This window comes from Leguminivora glycinivorella, chromosome 20 (genome assembly GCF_023078275.1).
Source record: "Leguminivora glycinivorella isolate SPB_JAAS2020 chromosome 20, LegGlyc_1.1, whole genome shotgun sequence".
In the NCBI taxonomy this organism is placed as follows: Eukaryota; Metazoa; Arthropoda; class Insecta; order Lepidoptera; family Tortricidae; genus Leguminivora; species Leguminivora glycinivorella.
The window spans coordinates 7244921-7265864 of NC_062990.1; positions in this window are offsets into that span (position 1 = coordinate 7244921).

Below are 20944 nucleotides of genomic sequence, written 5' to 3' on the forward strand. Positions count from 1 at the left end.
CTTGATTAAATTTATTTATATTCAAAAACTGAACTGAGATCAAGTTAAAAACTGAGTCCTACTTATTTAATTGTGATTCACCTAACGATATACGTTTACACTACCGTCAAAAAGTTTAAGACCAAACACGATATATGCAAATAATCAACATTTCATGAAGTTCCTATGAGAATATTACTTTTCAGTACCTACAACCGGCAAAATAAAGCGTATAACAATTTTTAAAAAGGGATCATAATAAGAAATAAAAGCTAAACGTTTTTCTCATCGAAAAATCCTCCTCGACGCTTTTTCACTTCCGAGCAGATTCTTGGCATTCTTGCTATAAGTTTGTGTAGCGTTTCTTGGCTAATGGATTTCCACTCGTATTGCAGTATCTCCCATAGAGCTGTTGCAGATGTCGGACATTGTCTTCGGACTCTACGGTCGAGTTCATCCCATAAAAGTTCGATCGGGTTAAGGTCTGGGGATGGCTTGGCGTTCTTTATTGACTGTGTAGCTTCTACAGATCTTTGCTGAGTGTTTGGGATCGTTGTCTTCTTGCAGAACAAATGGGTTGCCAATCAATATAATAAGATTACGTTGTTGTCTATTGATTACAAATTTAGTTTGATGATTTTTAGAAGGGTTTATAACAATGACACTGAACATTGTGTTTGGTCTTAAACTTTTTGACAGTAGTGTATACCAAGGAACCAATGAGTAATTAATAATTATTATTAACTGACACATGATGTCTTAAATTGTAATGCCAATTTACGCAAAGGTGATCCGTCTGCTCTTTTTCCTCCAATTTTATAAAAAAAGCATGCGGGTTTGAACCCAGGACACACAGTCACAAAGTAAAAAAGTCTAACCTAGGATTCGAAACCTTAATTTGACCACTCATAACTCAAATGCGGACAAAACCAAGATTTGCTGACGGCTTGTGAAATATGACACCCGTAGATAGGGTTGCCACAAACTAAAAAAAAATAAAGATTTTTCTTTCTAGAATGTCTAACTTAAAGATTTGCTGTCCCACAGGATAGTAAGTAAACGAATCTTTACTTAAGGCATAGACAGAAAGTATAATAAAAACTATCCTAAGATTCCAAACCTAAAGCTTGACCACTCATAACTCAAAGGTGGACAAAGCCAAGATTTGCTGACGGCTAGGGATGTCAAACTGCGCGTCATACGTGAAATACGACCCGATAGATAGGGTTGCCACATCCTTGAACATTGTCATATTATTTTTTTAAGACAATAGAGATTCGGTGTCGCACTGGATTGTATGAAACTGCCATTGTTCCTTAAAGCGACTAACTTAAGATAATAAACCTATATTTGGTCACTCATAACTCAAAAGCGGATAAAACCAAGATTTGCTGATTAGGGATGTCAAACCGCGCGTCATACGTGAAATACGACATGACTAGGGTTGCCACATGCTTGAACATTTTATTTTCATTACCTCTTTATGATCTCAATGTTGACTTTCTAATTATGGATATATTGTTAAAAACTTTATAAATGTTACTTTTACACGTACATTACGCACGTACGTTGTACATGTAAATGTCTTTCCTCAGGATTTGTTACTAAATAATGATCATCATGTTTTTTTTCCTTTATCCTCATCTTCTCTATTATAAATAACTAATAAAGGTCGAAATATTACTGAATTCTTAACTTAATTACATTCTACATACAGATCACGATCATTAATTAAGATTATTTTCCTGTATCGGCAAAGCTGATATTTCCTTATAGTATGGGCCGATTCGGAATGCATTTTTTTGAAATGTTTATTTCACAAAAATATTTTCACTCCTTATTATTTGAAGTAAAATTATCTTTTGTGTTAAAAAAAATATTTCTTATTTAATAAGTGCATACGAACTATATCAAATTGTAATTACAAAATATTACAACTTGATACAGTCAACAACACAAACAAAGTACACAGACAAAGTTCCAAAAAATGTATATAGAACTTAATTGCCTGTGCATTAAGGGGTTTATACATTTTTGGCACTTAGTATTCACAGCTGTGCTGTTTAACCAATTTATTTACATGTACACAAAATTAAATCTTAAATAATAATATTGAGGGTATACCTCTATACTATATAACTGATGCTACATCAGTTACAAATAATTTGTGTAGATAAAACCCATGAGTAAGCCGTTCCTTTTATAGTTTTTATCTAATTTTCATATACGCACGACATTTATTCGTGCTACGAGGCATCATAATTATATTACACTAGTTATAATAACTGTGTGGTGATTGGTCATAATGAACTTCATATCATATTGATACTATAATAACCGAACCACAAAATAAAAATTTTGAAAAACCCCCGACCGCGACATAGTAGACCGAAAAATTAAATCTAAATCTATTCATCCGTTCGGGAGCTACGATGCCACAGATAGACACACTCAGACAGACAGACACACAAACAGACAGACAGAGAGACAGACACGTCAAACTTATAACACCCCGTCGTTTTTGCGTCGGGGGTTAAAATATAGTCTTCTCTGAATGATTTCTGATAGTATTCTGACACAACCTTAAATTGTCGTACTTGTTTCTTGTATCAAAACCATTTCAACTTTAAAACAATTATTGACACCTGAATCGGACTCTTGACCCTTGACCCAAACAAGAAAACTACACATTTGTTAATACACAGCAAAAGCAATATCGGACTAATACCACCAATACCCATTGACATAAGCAAATAAAACAGTCGACATGGGTATAAAATATCCACTTTCATTTAACTGACAACCCTAACAAGGGTGACGGTTATTGGGTATTCTGCTCTTGCGTAAGAAGGTTCAGGCAAAAAGCTAGGGCTGCCACTAAAGGTTTTGCGTGTATTTTTTGTACCTGATGTGATTTATTTTAATATAATTTTAGTACAGTCCAATGTAAAAATATGGTACGCATCTTATACTCAAAAGTATGGCTGTCATGTTTTACGTTATCACAACTTTTTTTTTAAATTACATTTTTGAGGCAAACGAGCAGACAAGCCGCCTGATGGTAAGCGATCGCTGTCGTCCGTGGACACCCGAAACACCAGAAGGGTTGGTGGTGCTTTGCCGGCCTTTAAGATGTGTGTATGTGTACGTTTTTAGGGTTCCGTAGTCAACTAGGAACCCTTATAGTTTCGCCATGTCTGTCTGTCCGTCCGTCCGTCCGTCCGTCCGTCCGTCCGTCCGTCCGTCCGTCCGTCCGTCCGTCCGTCCGTCCGTCCGTCCGTCCGCGGATAATCTCAGTAACCGTTAGTACTAGAAAGCTGAAATTTGGTACCAATATGTATATCAATCACGCCAACAAAGTGCAAAAATAAAAAATGGAAAAAAATGTTTTATTAGGGTACCCCCCCTACATGTAAAGTGGGGGCTGATATTTTTTTTCATTCCGACCCCAACGTGTGATATATTGTTGGATAGGTATTTAAAAATGAATAAGGGTTTACTAAGATCGTTTTTTGATAATATTAATATTTTCGGAAATAATCGCTCCTAAAGGAAAAAAAAGTGCGTCCCCCCCCTCTAACTTTTGAACCATATGTTTAAAAAATATGAAAAAAATCATAAAAGTAGAACTTTATAAAGACTTTCTAGGAAAATTGTTTTGAACTTGATAGGTCCAGTAGTTTTTGAGAAAAATACGGAAAACTACGGAACCCTACACTGAGCGTGGTCCGACACGCTCTTGGCCGGTTTTTTTCTTGTATATTTCAAGGTCGTATCGGTCCTGAAATACCGCAGTCGACCGTGTTTCTAAGTTGAAATGAAGTTTTATGCTAGATCCTGTGTTTGTTCTTTATCATGCAGAAAGGTCTGAGAACGTTACTATAAGTATATTTACTACATAATTATTTTTAAAATTAAAGGAAAAAATATAGGTAGATGTCGCTATACGCCACCCTAAGCGGCAACCCACACACAGGCGACGCACGTCGTAACACGCGGAACGGACGCCAGCGCCGCGCCGCCCGAGTGTAATTTAAAAAACTTAAACAAAGGATACTATAGACTAGACAGCCAAATAATAATACCACTACCGAACGAGATGGTCACATACAAATTATAATAAGAGTGACAGAGAGCAAAATGCTATTTTTTGTCTTTGTCATAGTTTCACTTTTCCGCCGTTGCCACAAACGAGTTTGTGGCAAACAATAAGGACGTGACTTGTCAAGCTTATTATCCGCCCAAATTATGTAGGTTGTTTATGGTAAACTGTCGGCCATTTTTAAAGTGATTCTTAAATTCGCTCTATTATTCTATATCTGTCCCTTACGGGTGTACGAGGGTCATGCCAAAAGAAGTTAGATACTCCATGGTCATTTGATTGATACTGGCCAGTTATACACCAATGTAAAGGTAGGTTATCTGCTTATAAATTTAAAAATGGAACACTTGGAAATTCTTAGGATTCCTTTTTTAATTATTTTTTTTCTAAATAATTTTGGCGGGAATTTTCCGCAACAATGGAGCTTACTCGACGTGATTTTCGTGTTATGATATATTATGACTTTAAAAAAGGTTTAACACCTCAAGAGTGTTTTGAACTTTTAGTCTCGACTTTTGGAGAGTCTGCGTGTTCACGTGCAACTGTGTTCAATTGGTTTGCTGAATTTAAAAGAGGACGGGAGAGCTTTGAAGATGAGGCGAAGACCGGACGGCCGCCAACCGCAGTCACTGAAGAAAATGTAAAGACTGTGGAAAAAAATATTCGTGCGAACCGACGAATTACATATATAGAGCTCAAGCGTGAACTGGGCATTGGATCTGCAGCATTGCAAACTATAATTCATAGTAAACTGTCTCTTCATAAGCGTTGTTCAAGATGGGTGCCGCACAAGCTCACCGATTTACAGAAAGACCGTCGCGTGGATTGGTGCAAATTTATGATAGATAAATTCGACGCAGGCGAGAACAAAAACGTATATGATATACTTACAGGTGACGAAACATGGCTATATAACTACGATCCCGAAACAAAGCGACAGTCCACAGTATGGTGTTTTGAAGATGAGCCGACGCTAACAAAATGTCGCCGAACCCGAAGCACACAAAAACAAATGGTTGCCTCATTTTTCTGCAAGACGGGACATATTGCTACAATAGTGCTAGAAGATCAAAAGACAGTTAATTCAGAATGGTATGTGACAGTTTGTGCCCCAAGAGTACTGTCAGCTTGGTGTGACAAGCGGCCGAAGTCAGGAACCCGGCACCTGCTCTGGCACCACGACAACGCTGCCCCGCACACTTCCGCTAGAACACTTGACTATTTCAGCTCAAAAAACGTGACTATTCTGCCCCACCCTCTATATTCCCCTGACCTAGCCCCCTGTGATTTTTATCTTTTTCCTAAAATTAAAGAAAAATTAAAAGGAAGGCGATTTGAGAACAAAGAAGATGCGTTGGCTGCGTATAATTACGAAATTTCTGAGGTGTCTAAAAAAGAGTGGTCATCGGTATTTTCTAAGTGGTTTAGACGGATGAAAACGTGTATACGTGTTCACGGTGAATACTTCGAAAAAATAGATAGCTGTAATAAAGAATAAAGTATGTAAATTTTGAGTATCTAATTTCTTTTGGCATGACCCTCGTACGCTTGCGTCAAGTCTATAGTATCCTTCGTCTGAGTTAAAAAACGTCTCCTCAGTACTTTTTGCATAGCCCGCCCGCGTCGTTTGAGGCGCGCGCCGCGTCGCTTCGGGCGCGTCTTACGTCTTTCGTATACCTACAAAATGTACTCGCCTGTGTGTGGATTACAGCTAAGGCGTTTGTGAATTGGGGGAAGGCATGGAAAAGTTCGCACGCATCCAACAGGCCCCCGTGGCTAAGTTGGTTATAACGATGACTACGGCAAAGCTGTTGGTCGCAGGTTCGTGTCCTGCCGGGAGGTGTAAGGTTTTCCATTTTTCCATTATTTTTTAATATCTAGATCCTGTGTATTTATTTTAAATTATTTCTGTTTCAGGTCAGTGAATATGAATAACACAAAAAGGTAACATTTTTTACTTCCTAACTAAATTTAACTCACGCCGCGAGTTGGGAAGCGGTTTAGAATAATCCTTTTTAGATCAAAAAAGTTCGACTAATGGCCGGAAAATTTCTGTTATAGATTTAAAAGTTTCTCTTTTTGAAATGTAATAAAAATAAAACAAATTTTCATTTTATTGACTAAATAAATCTATGTAACTTAGGGCCAGTTGCATCAACCACATTTGACAGACACATCATCGTCACGCAGCAGACGTCTATGGAACTTCCCATACAATAGAATTTAACGAACGCTTTAACGGTGACAGACGGTTTTATGCAACCGGCCCTTAATTATATAAATGAACTCTAACTTGATTTTTAACCCCCGACGCAAAACCGACGGGGTGTTATAAGTTTGACGTGTCTGTCTGTCTGTCTGTTTGTCTGTCTGTGTGTGTGTGTCTGTCTGTGGCACCGTAGCTCCCGAACGGGTGAACCGATTTCGATTTAGTTTTTTTTGTTTGGAAGGTGAGTTAGTCGGGAGTGTTCTTAGCCATGTTTCATGAAAATCGGTCCACTATGTCGCGGTCGGGGGTTTTTTCAAAATTTTAATTTTGTGGTTAGGTTATTTAAAGTGTTATTTTTGTGAGCCGGTTTCTACGTTTTGAAATAAGGCGGGCTTCCTTCGATTCGTCGTTTAACTTCGTTCAAATTTTCAGACGGGTCAGCATTCAAATCAAGAGTGAACTGGGGGGTTACCATGACGTGCTAAAGCCGTTCAGTTTAGGTTGAGAGAGAGGGACGGAGCTATGTAACTGCTATAGCTGTGTCCCTTTCTCTCAACCTAAACTGAACGTCTTTAGTACGTCATGGTAACCCCCCAGGCATCTTCTGGGCGAGCTCACTTCATCGTAGGCCACGTCTTTGCCTTTGGCTAGTCTGTGGCCAAGAGTAAGCCCATTTATAATAAATAAATAAAAAATTAAGAAAAACAATTCTAAATAGGTAATGAAACTAATGAACCAAAACAAAAGTCAATATCCATACTAATATTATAAATGGGAAAATGTGTGTGTCTGTTTGTTTGTCCTTCATGGCAAAACGGAGCGAGGAATTGACGTGATTTTTTAAGTAGAGAGAGATAGTTGAAGGGGTAGAGAGTGACGCAGGCTACTTTTTGTCTTTTTCTAATGCGAGCGAAATCGCGGGCAAAAGCGAAAAGCTTCCATATAATGCGGGCTAGTCATTACCTATATGGAAAGCGAACTGCGCCAGCAAACAGTAACTTACTCATCGTCCTTGCGTTATCCCGGCATTTGCCACGGCTTATGGGAGCCTGGGGTCCGCTGTGACAACTAATCCCAAGATTTGGCGTAGGCACTACTTTTACGAAAGCGACTGCCATCGACCTTCCAACCCAAAGGGTAACTAGGCCTTATTGAAATTAGTCCAGTTCTCACGATGTTTTCCTTCACCAAAAAGCGACTTGCAAATATCAAACAGTAAAAATTATATACATTTTCCGTGCACACTATCGAGTAGTAAATGCGTACAAGAAAACGTATGAGGTTAATTCAGTACTGTTTTAAAAGTTATGGTCTGTGTTCAAAAATCATGGTATATTTTGAGTTAGCCTAACGTAATTACCTAACCTAACCACAAAATTAAAATTTTGAAATAACCCCCGACCGCGACTTAGTGGACCGATTTTCATAATGGCTGCGAACACTCCCGACTAACTCAGCTTTCAAACAAAAAAAACTAAATCGAAATCGGTTCATCCGTTCGGGAGATACGATGCCACAGACAGACACACACACAGACAGACACGTCAAACTTATAACACCCCGTCGTTTTTGCCTCGGGGGTTAATAAAATTTTGAAAAAACCCCCGATCGCGACATAGTGGACCGATTTTCATGAAACATGGCTAAGAACACTCCCGACTAACTCAGCTATCAAACAAAAAAAACTAAATCGAAATCGGTTTACCCATTCGGGAGCTACGGTGCCACAGACAGACACACACACAGACAGACAAACAGACAGACAGACAAACAGACACACAGACAGACACGTCAAACTTATAACACTCCGTCGTTTTTGCGTCGGGGGTTAAAAACAAACGTGAACACGACACATTGTACATAACGGCGAACGTTACGCGTTTAAGAGCGATTTTTTTTTAATTCGGAACAGCCGTAATGCGAGTTCTAATGTCGTTCGAATGGCACCGCGTCAGCGAACCGCCTCAAAATGGCGCGAACTCGTGCCCATAGACGTAGAAGAAAATATAGACGGAAGGTTTTAAGTAACAGGGCTAGCATTCACGCGACAATATCTCGCCGCGACATATATCACACGGTCACACGTCTTTTTCTAATTATCAAACATATCCAATTGTCACAGAAGAAAAATATATTATAAATCTCAATGTGTGTGTCCTCTACACATAATACAATGATTAGATATAATTGCTATTCGTTTATTGTAGTTTCTGGTTCGGGCCATGCATGTTTGTCTGTCAAATAGTCCTCAACTCTGTAATAGGCCTTTAACATCAATGTTTTTTTTAAGTAGTTCTTATTAGCTGGCAGGGGTATCTCAGAGCAGTATCAGGGTAACTTATTATAAAAATGAATACATTGCCCAACAAATGATTTCTGTACTTTGCGGAAACGAAACTTCTTTGTGGCTTATTTTTGTTATTAGTGTTATAATTATGGATATCAAAATTCTTAGTGAAACAGTCTAAATTCTTTAATTTCAATTATGTGACGGGTATGAAACGTCATCATGGCGCCACTTTTCCATTACAATATTAATTAATAATTTTATTATACGAAGGAATGCGGTGATAATTATTATATTGTCGTAATGGAAAAGTGGTGCTACAATGACGTCACATACTCTTCGTCTACCGGGTCTCTACAATCCATGCTTGTGCCAATCCGTGATGCCGTGTCAGCATCAAATTGTTTGCTCTGTTCTGCCACTTTGTCTTTGTCACTAGCCAAACAAAAGTAAACTTTAATCAAACGCGTTAAGCGCTAGATAGACGTCATTAGTAAAGTGGTGTTGTGGTGGCGTTTTTCGAACGTTCCATTTTGTTCTAATTTCGAAAAGTTTTGTTTTTAAATTTGCGCGCGGTTTTTATGGCATGTGAAATATGGCCGACGTCAAAATGAACGCATGGACGTTATTCAGTTATTCTTTGTTCAATTCCTTTTATATAGGTAACTGGATTTTGTTAAGCCATGTGTTTTTGGTGGAACTTTTCGAGCTTTTTCTTCCGTCCTTTGATCATAAAAGCAAAGTTGGAAAGTGGAAATTGGTTTAACCTAGCTTAAGAATTTTCACTGTGATGTTTGGAATAATCTTAACTTTGTAATTGTTTGTTTTTAATTAATAGGCTGCGACGAGGTGTTGACTAAGGATTAAATCTTATTCATAAACGTACTCTAAGTTATCAAGCCGATAAAGTTCGTTTATCCTTTTCTATCACACCAATACGTCGGAAAGGGACAATAGTTATTTGTTATACAAGGGGGCAAAGTTGTATTTTAACGCCGAGTGTGGAATTGAAAAACGAGCAAGTGAAAGGATTCTATAGTTGAACCACGAGCGAAGCGAGTGGTTCGAGAATAGAATCCTGAACTTGCGAGTTTTTTAACACACGAGAAGTAAAATACATTTGCACCCGAGTGTAACACAAAACTTTTCCCCTCACTATAGCGAGGTAACTACAACGCAAAAATGCGTTTATCACTGCTTCCAGTAGTTCCACAGGTGGTAAATCATCTTTATTACTAGATTCACCTACTTTTATCAATTTTAAAACAGTTAATTTGACTTTATTCAAGGTCAAATTACTTTACCCACTAGTGGATAAAATGCGTTTTTACCCGCTGGTATTAAAGGACAAAACACGTGTTTCCGAGCTAGTGAGGGGAAAATGAACTTTATCGGCTTGATAACTTTAGAGTAGGTACAGTCAAGTGCAAAAATACGTATCGATTTTATCCGCTCAAAAATATGTACCGAGACCTTATTCCGCCGACATAAAGTGCTATGGGACATATTTTTGATAAGTTGTACGCACCCATATTTTTACACTTGACTGTACGTTTATAAGGGGGTTAGTGTTTTGCTTGCTTAGGAGAATAGTAAAGTATTCTCAGTCTAAATATTTCCAAACATAAAATATTGACTGGTTTCTTCATTATATACATTATTTATTATGGTATTAAGGACGTCGCCTGGGGCGCGTCTTACGTCCTTCCTATACAAAATGTACTGAGGAGACGTTTTTTGAATTACATTCAGGCGGCGTGGCGCGGACGTCCGTTCCGCACCTCAGGACATGCGTCTCTTAAGTGTGGCCGGTCCCTTAGATAGTAACATCTAGTTTCTTTGGTTTTTCATAGCATTTTCCTTTGATTTTAAGTACATGCAACAATAATGCCTGTTCTATTAATGTTTCATATTTGAATATTTTATGTGCTATCAAAATCAAGGCCGATAACTCACCAACCCTTCTGGTGTTTCGGGTGTCTATGGGCGGCAGTGTTCGCTTACTATCAAGCGACCTGCTTCCTATCGCATAAAAACAGTACATGTTACTTCAATCTCTCTAATGCATCTGTGATTAACCAATTCAATGCAGCTCAATGCGCCGAACTAACTATGTCTAACTATAACTATAACTACATATATCTAACTATAACTAAACTGTAATCTAGTGCAGTCTTGCTTCAATGCGTGGCTAATTGTTAATTGCTCATCCGACTGTACTTTGTGCTAGACTGAGCTATCTGAGACTGGTACAGTCAAGTTCGTAATCTGGTTGAGAAATAGAACAAGTATGGAGTCTAATGATCATACCTAGCAGCAGCGGCTGGTCCATACAAGCCGATTCCCACCGGCCTGTTTAAAACTAATTACTAGTAAAGTACCTAATGTTAACGTAGGTTTCTTTGTGCTCAGTGCTGCCTAGCAGAAATTTTCACCAGCCGCCACTGCTACCTACTTACGTTTAAATCCGTTGGCTCGTTGGGTGGACGACATTCGAAAAACTGCGGGGCACTTCTGGATGAGATTAACCCAGGACCGAGAAGTGGCGTACACGAAGGGAGGCCTATGCTCAGCAGTGGGCGGTTAATGACTGAAATGAAGATGATGAATTTTTAATAAATAACTAAATAGGCTCCAATGAATGAAGCGCTGGTGGCCTAGCGGTAAGAGCGTGCGACTTTCGATCCGGAGGTCGCGGGTTCGAACCCCGGCTCGTACCAATGAGTTTTTCGGAACTTATGTGCGAAATGTCATTTGATATTTGTCAGTCGCTTTTCGGTAAAGGAAACCATCGTGAGGAAATCGGACTAATTCCAATAAGGCCTAGTTACCCTTCGGGTTGGAAGGTCAGATGGCAGTCGCTTTCGTAAAACTAGTGCCTACGCCAAATCTTGGAATTAGTTGTCAGAGCGGACCCCAGGCTACCATGAGCCGTGGCAAATGCCGGGATAACGCAAGGAGGATAATGATATTAATGATGCTCCAATGTCATAAATCCGGATCAAACATTAAGATACGTCAAATATTTCCTAATAGATCAATCTAAAATGATCATCTGTAGATAAACATAGTTTACATAATTTGCATTTTTCATATGATTTTTCATCACAAACTTTTCTTTACTTTTGCGATTTTGATAGTCACATTTATTTAAGTCTAGTTTCTGTGTTTTTTTTATTCTTTTAAGTAAAAAAAATATACAAAACTACAATTTTTCTTTCAACCTTTCCTAATACTATAAATCTTCAAAATGTTATTACCTAATTGTTCATCCGACTGTACTTTGTGCTAGATTAAGCTGAGAGTACAGTCGAGTTTGTAATCTGGTTGAGAATGACAGTATAGCGTTTAATGGTTTAGAGATATGAAGTTTAGAGATTACTTATGTCATAATTATGTCCCGATTCGAAGTTTAAGATACGTCCAGTATTAGACCTGGATACCTACGATATGGAAGGGATCTTATATCGTCATCTTCCTAAAGTTAAAAAAAAATAGTTAAGAATATGGGCGAAATTCTCAAAACTGAGGTTCAATTTTGTGTGGAGAGATGACAGTCTATGAACTGTGACTACACATTTTACTTCTGGCAGTAATTCTCTAAACACACTTTCCCATTTATTATTATTAGTATGGATTTTCCAGACTTTAATGAACGCACTTTAGAATTTACCGACAAAGTCATATTTTCACAAAGTGCTATTTTCTCACAATTTTCTCGAGAAACCTCAAAGGAACAAACCCAGCCCTTTTCACAAGTAAACAGCAATTTATATAATTCAGGTCCTTTCTTACTGAGTCTTTGAGCTTTTGACAAGCGAAGGGCCCTTAAAAGGCACTTTTTCAATGAGCAAAGTGCCTAATTCAGATAAAAATGTGAAATAAATAAAATGAACGGGATAAAGGTATTTAGAAATCTCGGTGACTTTAAGAAAGTACCTATTTCAAAAGACGAACCGATACCAAGAGTTTCTGTCATTCCAGAGTAATACAACAATACTTATAGGTAATACATACATACATACAATCACGCCTGTATCCCATAAAGGGGTAGGCAGAGCTCATGAAACTACTAAAGCTTCAGTGCCACTCCTGGCAAATAAGGGGTTGAAAGAAAACGAAACTGTGACATTGCAGTGACAGGTTGCCAGCCTCTCGCCTATGCCACAATTTAACCCATATCCCACAGCCGCCTTCTACGACACCCACGGGAAGAAAGGGGGTGGTGAAATTCTTAACCCATCACCACATAGGTAGTAAGTACATAAATATTGTAGGATATTTTTACACAGATTGAATGGGTCCCACAGTGATCTCAAGAAGGCTTGTGTTGCAGGTACCCAGACTACGATATATCTGGGGGCACGGCAGTGCTCCCGCCAAGTCGAGCGCGAAGCAAACACTGCCGTACCATCGTTTATCATTACTGTAGCCATTTCGCCTCATTCTCAGGCCCCTGTTTGAGCACCTCTGGATAAGACCAGAACGCAGAAATTTTCTCCATCCAGTAAGCTATAATCACATATTTAAAATCCAAAATTTCAAGTCTGTAAGTCATTTAGTTCCGAAGTTAAGCGAAAGCAATGTTTCGCATTTATGACACTCACTCAAGTCACTTAACTCACTCATGATCATCAGAATAGAACTAGTACTTTCCATAAACTCAGAGAGCTAAAATTTAACAGTCGACTTCTACGACACCCACAGAAAGAAAGGGGGTGGTGAAATTCTTAACCCGTCACGGGGCAACAAAAATTATTATAAAAATTGACTCTGTTGCCATTTTGACGCTGACCCGGATACCCTCTTGCATAGTCAGTTAAAGCTCTTATAAGAAAACATCCATTATTGCTACAGTTCCTGTAAATGGACTGGCTCTTGGCAAGAAAACTAATGAATATGAAAACTCAGTGAGTTCTACGAATGACCTAATAACTGTTTTCTTGGAACATACTCAGAACGGCCATTATACACAGAAAGGAAACTGTAGAAAAACACAGTACTGATAGAAAAGTTTTACGTAGAAGGAGCCTTCCTGGGGTTCATAGCCGAATGGCACAAACGCTCATGAAACGAAACGCTCGTAGATATCTATCATAAAAACTTTTTGTACAATAGTGTATTACTACTACTTCTACGAGTACTACTAAATACTGTTACAGATTAGCAGTTAAAATGTGCATTACATTCGGAATGCAAGAAACATCTTAATGTTCTCAGGAAAACTACTTACGCGGACATTTTGATAAATGGTCCGCAGTTTCCGTTACAAATCAATCTGCGAAACGGGGGAGAGAAAAGAGATAATTTTCTTGGTGTTAATGCTTTTCTTGGACTAGACATAGTGAGTGTTAATTACTAATGCTTGGGATCTCTAGTCCTTAGCTAATCTTTTAACTTCACATGGTGGCAAATATGTTTAGACAGGATACGACCCGCCTGATGGTTAGCAGTAATAGTAGCCTATGTACACCTATGGACCATTTAGAAATCTGTACACTCTTTTTTTGAAAACTTTGGGAATACCTCGTCCTGCAGCTCATTCTTCAGCCGGAGCATTCGCGGGAGCAAATTCCCCTTAAACCGAACAGTTCTGGACCATGTAGGTCTATTACTTAAATGCTATTTGCGCTCAGTGCAATGTTGGCGGTTTCTTGTTTTGGTTATAATACGAGTATGTATAATGAATAGAATACCTACATAATTATATGATTGTTGTATTGTATAACATCTACCGCGGAATGGAATAGGTATCGAGACAAACCTTATTGGTTTAACGATACTATGTAAATTAATTAGAGATTTATGTTTGTAATTACCTAAATAAATAATAAATGTGGCTACCGTTCCGAGGGATAAAACTAAAAGTCAGTAAAAAGCGGTGACAAAATCTTTTGACCAAGACCTTTAATTGATTTCTTAAAGAAAATTTGGATTTAGCGCCTAAGAAATCACCTTATTATTTAATTTATAATATTTATTTCATCATACAAATTAAAAAGTATATTACAAAAATTAAATTACAAATACACGTCACAAGGCCTCTTAAAACTTGACAGATGATTTAAGCAGCGTCTGAATGCGAGAGACAACGCCTCTCGTGACTATATAGACCTATTCGGGAGGGACATGCACGTCCGCATTTCCTACACGTAAATTGAGGCCCCACCTTCGAGGAGAGAGTATCGCGACTGTTTTTTGAACGCTTTACAACTTTTTTTTTATGGGATAGGAGGCAAAAGAGCAGACAGGTCGCCTGATGGTAAGCGATCACCGCCGCCCATGGACACCCGAAACACCAGAGGTGTTAGAGGTGCGTTACGCTCTTTTCTTGAAGATTTGAAGGTCGTATCGGTCCGGAAATACCGCAGGCGACAATTCATTCCACAGTTTAGCTGTGCGGGGCAGGAAGTTTCTGGAGAAACGCACAGTTGAGGACTGCCAGCCATCTAAATGATGGCGATGGAAATGTTGTCGCGTAGGGCGATGGCGGAAAGAAGCGGTAGGGATAATTCTGAACAATTCCTCGGAGCACTCCCCGTTATACATGCGTTAACTAAGTCTTGAAACCAGCTGGTGTTGTCGTGGATTTCTCTACCTTTTGCGACGATTCTTCTCCACACATTGCGGTTCGATGCAAGTTCCTCCCACGTCTTAGTGACCGACCACACCAGACCGTCGCGTGTCTCGGGGCGCGCAACGGGCGTCCGCGCCACGCCGCTTCAGTGTAATTCAAAAAACGTCTCCTCAGTACATTTTGTATAGGAAAGACGTAAGACGCGCCCCAGGTGGCGTGGCGGCGGCGGGGCGCGCGCCGCGCCGCTTGGCGGCGCGCCTTACGTCCTTCCTATACAAAATGTACTGAGGAGACGCTTTTTGAATTACACTCAGGTGGCGTGGCGCGGACGCCCTTTGCGCGCCCCGAGACACGCAACGGTCTGATGTGGCCGGTCCCTTACAGTCGATGCCAACCAAGTCACGCTTTATATATGCGTTACGTTTCTCGGACGCGACTTAGCTTAGCATACTAAATACTTATACATTACATTTATAATTGCTTTTCATGTATGCAAACTAAGAATGTTGAATAGCTTTATCCATGTAATAAAATAAGTTTTTAACACGCGATTCTAAGATATCGTCACTACTTTTAAAAAATCTCGTATCTCACGCTGTTCCTCAAAGTTAAAACGCAGTAAGTCTATATGCATTCCATACATACTTACTACAATTTTCTTTTCATTGACAGATGAAGATACAAGTTTTTTTTTTAAAGTAGTGACGATATGGAGTCTTTATCTCATAGCCACATTGGTAAATACGGCCATCATCCGCACTGAAACTGCAAAAGTTTATTTTTCATCGTGTTTTATACATTCAGATAAAAACATTTGTAACCGCTCGCGCATGAAACGCATATTTGTTTATCCCTTTCTGCCTCATTTAATGCTTTTGCTACGCGGTCTTTGGAGTTCCGTACAAATAAATATACAAACAATTTCCGTCTTCTTCAACCTAGCGTTTTCCCGGCCTAGCGCCAGGGTCCGCTTTCCTGCTCAGTCTTTTCCACTTTGCCTGGTCTTCCGACATCCTTAGACGTGAGATTGTTCTCTTGCATGTCCGCTCCCACGACGTCCAGCCAGCGCTTCTTTGGCCTACCTGGGCCGCGTGACTTAGGGTCTTGGACAGTGAGATTAAGGCGTTTCCGATGTATACAAACAATTTCCATAAATTAAAAAAATCCAATAATCTTAATTAATACCTACTATTAGAATAAGCTCTTCTGAATTTGCTTATGCCATGAATAGCGATGACTATGAGCCTTCGTATCATACTGGACCAAATTTTAAAAGAACGGCCGATCACGACTCAGAGCAAATCAAAAAGATTTTATCCAGAAGACTGGTTCCACAAATACTTTTTCTTGAATGCTAAATATCCGCTACTGGAAAGTTGCCTTAAAATAAACAGAGATTTTTTTTTAAACAAAGGCCAGACCTTTCTCTTTAGTAGTCATGCATACTTAGTTAACAAATTACAGTTATTACAAACAAGAGACACAAACTTATTTTTTATCCCGCAGAAACGTCTGCATTTTTTTTTTAATATAAAGAGACGCAAAGTTAAACCCAAGCTTCGACAGAAACAAAATCCATATTTTATCCGCTCGATTCTCCACCACAATATCAGTGCAACCTTAAATAAATGTAAAAGTACGGAACCCCGGGGAAATACGGTTTAGCACCACACGTGCGGCTTACTGCTGATTTATCTGACGCTTCGCTGCTTCACTCTTCACTTTGCTTCGCAAATTTTTGCGTCAGAGCCAGTATAAACGGCAAGTCACCTTTACTTACCTAAGTAGTTCCTTACTCCTCTGGCGCTATTAAAAGGGTATCTTAGTGTAGACGCTCATACGGGCGTGCGGCGTGCATGTGAAACATTTGAAGATCATACAAGTGTCCCAAAGCAACGCTGCATGCTCGCCCGACCCGCTACACGCCCCGCCGACTGAGCGTCCAGTCAGGGGCCCGTTTCTCGAAAGGTACAAGCCTTGTACGACTCACTGTAATACAATACCTTTCGAGAAACGGGCCCCAGGTCTTACACTTATACCAACTGCTGGCCACTGATTCCGATCTTCTGCAGTTTTTCTCCAGTTTTCAATCTGTAAAGGACCTGGAAGCTTTCTTTGGTATTTAAAATTGTTCGTTTGGCAGAAATTTTAGGCATCGTCTCTCAACGTCTCCTTTTTCAAAATCGAGATATTTGACAGAAATATCGATATTTTCTCATGCTTCTTTTTCATAATGATTGTGGTTGCAACTTTTTCTCTTATTGACAAAATTAAGATCATAGTTTTGATTCCTCCTTCTCGGTTCCTTCTGCTGCGGCATGATATTTTTGCGAACTGCATCGCTGCTGTAATGTGAATCGTTCTTACGTCTATTTTAACATTAACAGGAAATTGGAAATACTGATATACGAAATTAGGTTTATATTACCTAGCATGAGGATGGGTGAAGATCGGGCAGTGAAAAAAGCCTACTTGGGGAAACCGAATGGACGCCGTCCTGTCACCCAAAATATCGTTGGGCGGATAGAGTGGAGGTAGACCTCCGTGAGTTCGGCGTCGGCGAAAGCTGGCGCGATACCGCTCAAGACCGAGCAAATTGGCGTGCTCTTGTGTTGGAGGCCAACTCATTTTGGCGATCATCCACACATAAGAGGCGCATGTCCTGAGGCGCGGAACGGACGTCAGCGCCACGCCGCCCGAATGTAATTTAAAAAACGTCTCCTCAGTACATTTTGTATAGGAAGGACGCGCAAGGGACGTCACTTGGCGCGCCCCAGGCGCCAGGCGTTGCGTCGCCTGGGGCGCGTCTTACGTCCTTCCTATACAAAATGTACTGAGGAGACGTTTTTTAAATTACATTCGGGTGGCGTGGCGCTGACGTCCGTTCCGCGTCTCGGACATGCGTCGCCTAAGTGGGGATGGTCCCTTAAGTTATCGCACCAGCCAAGTAAGTAAGTGAGTAGTATGAGGCCAAAGTTAGTAAAGCAATATTAACAGCACAGCCGTTTAAATTAAAGAATGTCCCTCGCTCCTTAACACCCAATTTTCGCGTTTGCGTAACCTGTTTATTTCGTTTGCTGAATGGGGTGTTTTGGGAAAAAGGGGTAATTGAGGCCGCTTTATGGGGTGACATTCGTCATGTCATGATGCGGGTTTTTGTAATAGCGGGCTTACAACAGACTTAGGGATGTAGCTGTAAAAATTCATGTGTAAAAATTTACTCGTATTTGGGAGAAAAATCGGAGGTCGTGGATTCGAAAGAAAATTGCGTGTTTTTAAAAATGTTTAACCGTAATATTTCAAACTTTTTCCAGAATAGGCTGACTCGAACATACATCTGACTTCGAATTGATAATTATTTGAATCATTTTGAAAATTATATCAGTTACGTCAAAGAGGACCGAGTAATATTGTAAAGAGTTACTATAGAAGTAAAATGTGTAATCACAGTGCATAGACTGCCATCTCTCGACACAAGCTTAAAACTTTTGAACCTCAGTTTTGACACTTTGGCACATATTGTAAGCTTGATATGTGTTAAAATGTCAAATATTAATATTAGCGCCGTCTAGCTGAGCGTACCCCAAAAGTGTAATGCCATCTAGGCCACCGTACCTTTTTCTGTATGGTACTGAGGTACGTTTTTTTTAGACTTTATCTGTCTGTCTTTATCTGGTTACGGTAAACTTGTGTACTCGTAGTAGTGCACCTAAAATTCTAGTACCTAGTTAGTTGTTACTGAACATGACAAGCAGGCAAAAATATAATATTATATGATGCCAAATTAGGGCCCATTTAAACTGTACGAGAACTCGCATACGAGTTTTATTACATTGCGGTATTTGATGGTTGTTCAAAATTGTATGTACCCTCAATAGCTCGCAATGTAACCAAAATCAGGTCTAATAAATTTTGTACGGCTGTTAAGGGATTTTTTTTCTCGGTATCTAGCCAAAGTACCGTCGTTCAGTGGACCCCTCTTTGTAACGGTGAACCGATTTAGATGATATTAGGCAGTGTCGCTCTCAACAACAATAAAAAAACAGATGTGCAACCTGTCTCGCATGACGTAGTATTACGAATATGTCATCAAAACATACGAGCGTTAGACAACAAAACGCAAAGATTAGAGCTCTTACTGCAAAATGAGATGGCCTGTGATGTACTAGGTTTAACTGAGCACTGGCTAACCGAAGCAAAGTTGCAGTGCGTTAACATAGATGGCTTCAAACGAATATCTAGCTACTGCAGGGCGGAAAATGAACACGGCGGCTCGTGCTTATATGTGCGCGAACAAATAGTAGCTACCGAAAACTTAGAACTGACTTCCTTGTCCGCGGAGCGCTACTGTGAAATCTCGGCTATAGACCTTTTAGAATTTAATGTGACCATTGTTTGTTTGTACAGATCCAACTGTCAAATAAGTAATAATGAGTTCCTATGGTACCTAGAACGCTTGCTCGAAAAATTGTCTAATACCGAAAGAAATTGTATTATTATAGGGGACACCAACATAGACGACTTAGATAGCACAAAACCAATCTATAAAAGGTTACATGACCTCCTCCGAACCCATGACTATGCAAACATAGTAAATTTTCCCACAAGAATCACGTCAACGACTGCGACTAGTCTAGATCACATATACTGGAACGGTGAGCGCGACGCTCTGCGCGCGACTCCCGTGACCACCAACCTTAGCGACCACCTCGCCGTGCGCGCCGCGCTGGTGCTCCCGCGCCGCGCGCCTCCGCCTCGCACGAGGCGCACTCGCATCTATTCACCTCGTAACTATGCCTATTTCGGCGCGGCTATAGAGAGTGTAGATTGGCAACAAATAATAAATAAACATAACGGGTCCGTGCAAAATCTGATCATATCAATCTACAACATAATTAAAAACAAATTCGAAATTTGTTTCCCGTTCACAACGGTAAACAATCGCATGAGGGATTCATGGGTCACTAGTGATATATATGACTATAAGAAATTAGTATTCGACATAATAGACATAGGAAAAATAATGCCCGACAATATAACAATTTCGAATTTAATAACCGACATGAATAATAAATATATCTTAATGCTTAATTTTAAAAAATCTTCCTTTTATACTAATAAATTATACAATAGTACTAATACAACCCGGTCGATGTGGACAATAATAAATCAAGAGAGAGGCAGATCGGTTAGAGATTCGGTAGATTTTTCGGATATGATTAGAGATTGCAACGGTGACCACTTTACGTGTAAAAAAGATGCCGCCGATGCTATGAACCGCGGACTGGCCGGAGCCGCGGCGGCGTGCGGCGCATCCCCCGCCTCGCGCCCCGCCGCGCTCGCCGCGCTGCGTGCCGCACGCCCGCCCGCCGACAGCTACATCAGACTGAGGCCTTTTACGTCACAAGAAGTCTACGAGATCATTACGTCCGGGGTAGCAAAAAAAGCGACGAAAGATATTTTCGACATCTCAGTCGTCTTACTCAATTCTGCAGCACCACAACTGTCACCCATACTAGCAACTGCATATAATCGGTGTATCCGTGACGGGGTATTCCCGGACGCTCTGAAGAAAAGCCGTATAGCTCCGCTATTTAAGGGAAAAGGCAAAAGAGAAGCCGTCGACGGATACAGGCCAGTCGCCATCATCCCGGTTTTGGCCAAAGTATTTGAGTACGGGCTTAGTGCGAGAATAACAGAGCACCTTGCGGCTACCGATGCGCTATCCGACCGGCAATACGCATATCGCAAAGGCCGCTCGACCACATCGTTGGCACGTCGCATAGTACG